Here is a 6,000-nt window from a genome sequence, read left to right as displayed (position 1 = left end):
AGCACTTTTTAGCACTTTGTCCCAATGTTCCTTGTTCTTGGTGTCACTCGATGCACAACCACACAGCATATGGTTCAAGTCTACACGTTCACTGCAATGTTCACACACATGTTGTCCGTCGTAATATGCGTCGATGTGCTTCATGCGCCAGGGGTTGGGGTATGAGTTCGTTTAGAGCAAGCATAACGTGACCGACTGGCTGCGCGTTAATTTCTTATCCGGGAGGGGAAACTCTCGTCCGCCTAGATAAAAGTGCTTAGTGAACTCGTTCTAAGTGAATAATTGATCCCTGTACACGATATGTGGGGTAGCGGCGGAAACCGGTGAGACGCGGTCGATGAAACCTCGCGCAGCCTCGTGTGCGATCTCGTTGAGATTCCGCAGGCCGCCCCCTAAGCTGCCCATGTGTGCCGGGAACCATACGATGGAGTTATCGGTGATGTTACGTCCACCTAAGATTCGTAGCGTCACAACTGTATACAGCTACTCTAGAGCAATCACTGCTTATACGCGGATGATATTACCATATAGATCTCGCAAAGGAAGTGGTGTAGAGATAGAACAGAAATTACAGGAATCGGTAGATAAAGTGGAGGAGTACCTTACAGGCACGGGGCTTGAATGCTCTCCAGAGAAATCAGAGCTTCTCCTTTACAGACCTACCCTCAAGGGCAGGCCGCCCAAGGGATACATCAAGGAGAGAGATTACGAGAAGATACAGATTCGTACGAAGAATGGCGGCGCCATTCCCATCGTTAAACAAATTGGGGTCCTGGGACTCAACATTGAGCCCAAGGGAAATAACGGCGAAACTATTAGAAAGCTAGTTACCAAGGTCATTAACGCAATTATGTTGACCAGGAGAATCACGAACAGGTATCGGGGAATGAAGGAGGCTAGCATTGTTAGGCTCATTCACTCTTTTGCTATGAGCCGCATCATTTACGTAGCTGCGTACCTTAACTGGTACAAGGGAGAAAAGGACAAGATCAATACACTCGTAAGAAAAGCTTTTCAGCAGGTCATAGGCTTACCCGAAAGCACTTTAGAAGAATTTATTGAAGCTCAGCAGACAGCTCAGTTGGAAAGACTTACCAGCACCCGGACTGGCAGAAGTATACTCGATAAATTACGAATTAATTACCATAACCACCAAGGACCCACGGTTGCATGGCCAGAGAGATTAGAAGCAAGATTCCAACCCCAAATATACCCAAAAATGTGCACCCGGAATTCAATCAGGGCCGGAGAACGAGCAGAGCTAAAGCTCTATTCAAACAGTATGGAAATGACGAGAAAGCGCTGTTCGTGGACGCCGCGGAGTATTCAAGTCACCAAGCGTTTACAGCAGTAGCAATTAATACAAAGCAAAAAAGCATACACATGTGCTCAATCAAAACCACGGTATCTGAGGTTGTGGAGGAGGTTGCCATCGCTGTGGCTATCGCTTCTCCCAAATATAGATACATAATTAGCGACTCTCAATCGGCTATTCGAAATTACGCCAGGGGACGGATATCAGCTGAGGCTTCAAGAATTCTAAACAATAAAACCAAACTCATATCATCTGAGGAGTTTCACGACAAGAAAATCATCTGGTTCCCAGCCCATACAGCGTGCGAATCCACCACCGCCCCCAACCTTAACCAGTCTGCCCATCGTGTTGCGCGAGGACTCGTTAACCGCGCCCGATTAGGGGTGGAGGCTCTGAGCGAGGAGGAGATGTAACGGAAGGATAGGGATAGACTGTTAAAAAGCATTTGATTCAGTCGAAACGTCAGCAGTAATGAAGGCACTACGGAATCAGGGTGTAGATGAGCCATATGTAAGGATACTGGAAGATATCTATAGCGGTTCCACAGCCACCGTAATCCTCCACAAAGAAAGCAACAAAATCCCAATAAAGAAAGGCGTCAGACAGGGAGATACGATATCTCCATTGCTATTCACAGCATGTTTACAGGAGGTATTCAGAGACCTGGAGTGGGAAAAATTTGGGATAAAAGTTGATGGAGAATACCTTAGCAACTTGCGATTCGCTGATGATATTGCCTTGCTTAGTAACTCAGGAGACCAATTGCAATGCATGCTCACTGACCTGGAGAGGCAAAGCAGAAGGGTGGGTCTGAAAATTAATCTACAGAAAACTAAAGTAATGTTTAACAGTCTCGGAAGAGAACAGCAGTTTACGATAGGTAGCGAAGCACTGGAAGTGGTAAGGGAATACATCTACTTAGGGCAGGTAGTGACCACGGATTCGGATCATGAGACTGAAATAACCAGAAGAATAAGAATGGGCTGGGGTGCGTTTGGCAGGCATTCTCAAATCATGAACAGCAGGTTGCCACTATCCCTCAAGAGGAGAGTGTATAACAGCTGTGTCTTACCAGTACTCACCTACGGGGCAGAAACCTGGAGGCTTACGAAAAGGGTTCTGCTGAAATTGAGGACGACGCAGCGAGCTATGGAAAGAAGAATGATAGGTGTAACGTTAAGGGATAAGAAAAGAGCAGATTGGGTGAGGGAACAAACGCGGGTAAATGACATCTTAGTTGAAATCAAGAAAAACAAATGGGCATGGGCCGGACATGTAATGAGGAGGGAAGATAACCGATGGTCATTAAGGGTTACGGACTGGATTCCAAGGGAAGGGAAGCGTATAGTAGGGGGCGGCAGAAAGTTAGGTGGGCGGTTGACATTAAGACGTTTGCAGGGACAACATGGCCACAATTAGTACATGGCCGGGGTAGTTGGAGAAGTATGGGAGAGGCCTTTGCCCTGCAGTGGGCGTAACTAGGATGATGATGATGATGATGATGATGATGATGATGATGATGATGATGATGATGATGTTCTCATTCAGTGACAGTAAATTATATAGAAAGACGAGGTGTATATATCCGTCCAGCCCAAAACTGGACAGGTCTCACGCGGTTGACTGGAGGCACCTTCAAACTAGAACTTAGACGAACTCGGTACATCTTAACCGCATGTTTTCGGAATTACACCCTGATGCCAAATGTAAATTATGTGATAATAAAGGAGCCACCCTAGATCACATACTCTGGCATTGTGCAATAGTTCAGAGGAGAATTGCAGTCCCCCCCGGATGGACTATAATAGAGGCGCAGTGGAGAGCCGCACTGACTAGCTCAGATCTTCAGGATCAACTTTGGGCAATCCGGCAAGCCCGTGAGGCTACAGAGAGAAGAGTCTCTCTGCTACCCCCGGCGTAGCCTAGACCCAGGCCATCAATTGCAGGATAATTAATAAAGCTGTCACACACACAGATGCAACCACGCAAACGCGTAGTGCACTGCTCGCGCGTTCGTCGTCTTCTTCCTTAGCTGGCTGCGTTGTGCAAAAAAACTATCATCATCAGCAATGGCTCGAGCGCCGTCGTCTTCTTCCTTAGCTGGCTGCGTTGTGCAAAAAAACTATCATCATCAGCAATGGCTCGAGCGCCGTCGTCTTCTACAACTGGCTCCGTTGCGGCGCATCATTCCAGCGTAGAAGGAAGGAATGAAATCAATTTTATTCAAGGTCCTGCAAGCCACGAGAGCTTTGGGCTCTCATGGAGTGGGCGTCTCCCACGACGGAGCCCGGAGGTTGAGTTTCCTGGCGGCGGCGTGGACCTGCTGGACGGCCCAGAGTTGGGGAGCGAGTTCTTCGCTCCGGATTGCTTTTTCAAACTTGCGCTTGTCTGGTTCGGAGTTTATGTGAGCTTGCGAGCAAGGCCAGAGTAAATGATAGACGTTAAGGGATATATAGCAATTGCTGCAATAAGACTTGTCGTAGAGCTCAGGCATGTAGTGGTGTAGTCTGTTTTGCGTGGGGTATGTGTCTGTTTGTAGCATTCTGGGTGTAACCGCTTGAGCCCGAGTGAGCGTGCGGTGTGGCGTGCTATATCTCTAAGTTGTAGGTAGTAGTGTTTAATGATTTCATTGTATGTAGTGGGGGCGTCCTTGTTCTCCGAGTGGTCGGGTGAAGCCGCGCGGTCTGTAAGCGCGCGCGCAGCCTTGTGTGCCGCCTCGTTAAGGTTGGGGACATCGCCGATCTTTGGTCCTAAGTGTGCTGGGAACCACTATATGACGGGGTTCTTAATCTCATTCTTTGTGTACGCAGACCGTGCCCTTTTGGAAAGCTCTGATAGCGGCTATGGAGTCGATGTAGATGTGAGAAAGATTGTAGAATTTCTCTTTTGTCGTCGTAATGGGAAGGAGGAGGGGGGGGGGGTGTCTGCGCTTACTGCGTATGAGCCTTTGTCTTATGTAACGGACACATTTAATAACAGAGGTGATACGCGAATGTGTGTGCGTACCTATATCGCCACAATGACCACAGATTAGAACAATAAATATGTTCGTACCTTTGTCAATATTCTTGTTCACCTCTGTGTCGTGCGCTAAACATCTTCGCTGGTCACCAACCTTCAAGGAGTGGAATGGCTCGTGAATTTTTCTTTTTCTAGGGTAGGCATGGAAATGCATACTCATCAATGACGTAGTAACGGGGGGTGTTTCCAGGTGCCAGATGAGGGGGGGGGGAGGTCATATATGTCTGAAGAGCCGCCTCTTTCCGCCGGCTTGACTGGGCGTAAATGGTAAAGAATGCTCCGGTAACCAGCAGCCCGAGCTCATGTACCCGATGTACTACTACATGTGTATAGTGCCACAGAATTGTCGGCTACAGTTTACCAACATCCTGCATAACAATTGCGCGAATGTGCGGCCTAAACAATTTTATTCGCTAAGTAGTCGCTAACGTTTCATGTGCCCGCTTGTGTGGTGCGCTCATGCTCGGAGTAGGCGTGGCTGAACATACAGCCGGCCGATGTGGCTCATAGTCCGCGCTCCGAAGAAGAACAAAAACAGCAGCAATAGAAGATTCCTCCTGTGGGCGCTGAACGAGCGCGCCCGGCGCTCGCGTTTACGGTGAAGCGTGCCTCAAGAGCGACGGTGCAAAGTTAACAGGTGTGCCCGTCGACAGGCGCGAACGGACTGCAGTACTTTGGCACTGCGGGCAGCCCACTATGGCAGTGCCGAAACAAATATGAAAAAAGTGCTCCAGTGACGTCGATCTTTCTATACTTTCCGTTGCGAGTGCAGATTAACAGTAGCGCAAGCTTTCGTTGGCACGGGCTTCATCGCGGCCTTCTCTTTTTTTGCATGGTGACGCCAGGAATCGACGCAAAGTGTGCTCTATTCCGTTTCCAACTTTGTGGTGGTGCCGCTGCTCGTATAATCGCATTTGCCAATAGCATAAGAAGAAGAAAGAAAAAGAGAGAGGTATTTATTATGATAAAAAAGCTGGGAGGTCACCTGAATCAATGTTCTGACCTGCTACTCGGCGTTGGAGGAAGGGGAAAGGGTGTAGAAGGAAATAAAGAGAGAAAGCAAGGGTGTTAACCAGGAATGCGTCTGGTTGGCTACCCTACTCTCGGGGACGGGAAAGGGGAAATCGGAAGATGAGATAGAGGAGGTAGGGGAGAGGGAAGTCACGCAGAAGAGGCCCACATAGAAGTTCCGTGCAGCGCGCTGCGAAGCCACTAGCGGCGCACATGTGTTGAAAATGAAGCGCGGAACATATACAATGGTTAACCCCGGCTATTCAGAGAAGACCGAGGGGACGACGGCGGCGACAACAATTCGATTAGTTCCACGAGTCCTGCCGCTCCTTGAATAGCTTCAGGGTTAAACAAGTCCCGGCATGCTCGGCCATGCTGTTGCCTGCTTCCGAACGCACATTTTTTCTAGACGTGACCAGTGCATGTAGGCTCACCGCTTGTGCTATGCTTGCGATTGTGTGTACCGCGAATCTTCATTGCCCCGGAACGTGGAGTGTCATGCCAAGATATGCCTAATAAGTGTTGCGTGCCCAATTGCCGGAGCAATTACAAATCGGGGCAGAAAAATCATGTCTTCAAGTTTCCGCAAGATGAAGAAGCCCAGAGTGCCTGGATTAGGGCGATACCACGTGCAGACTTCATTGTATCACCGC

Source organism: Dermacentor andersoni, chromosome 3 (genome assembly GCF_023375885.2).
Source record: "Dermacentor andersoni chromosome 3, qqDerAnde1_hic_scaffold, whole genome shotgun sequence".
Classification (NCBI taxonomy): Eukaryota; Metazoa; Arthropoda; class Arachnida; order Ixodida; family Ixodidae; genus Dermacentor; species Dermacentor andersoni.
The sequence above is the reverse complement of the archived record's forward strand: the minus strand, read 5'-3'. Positions refer to the sequence as shown.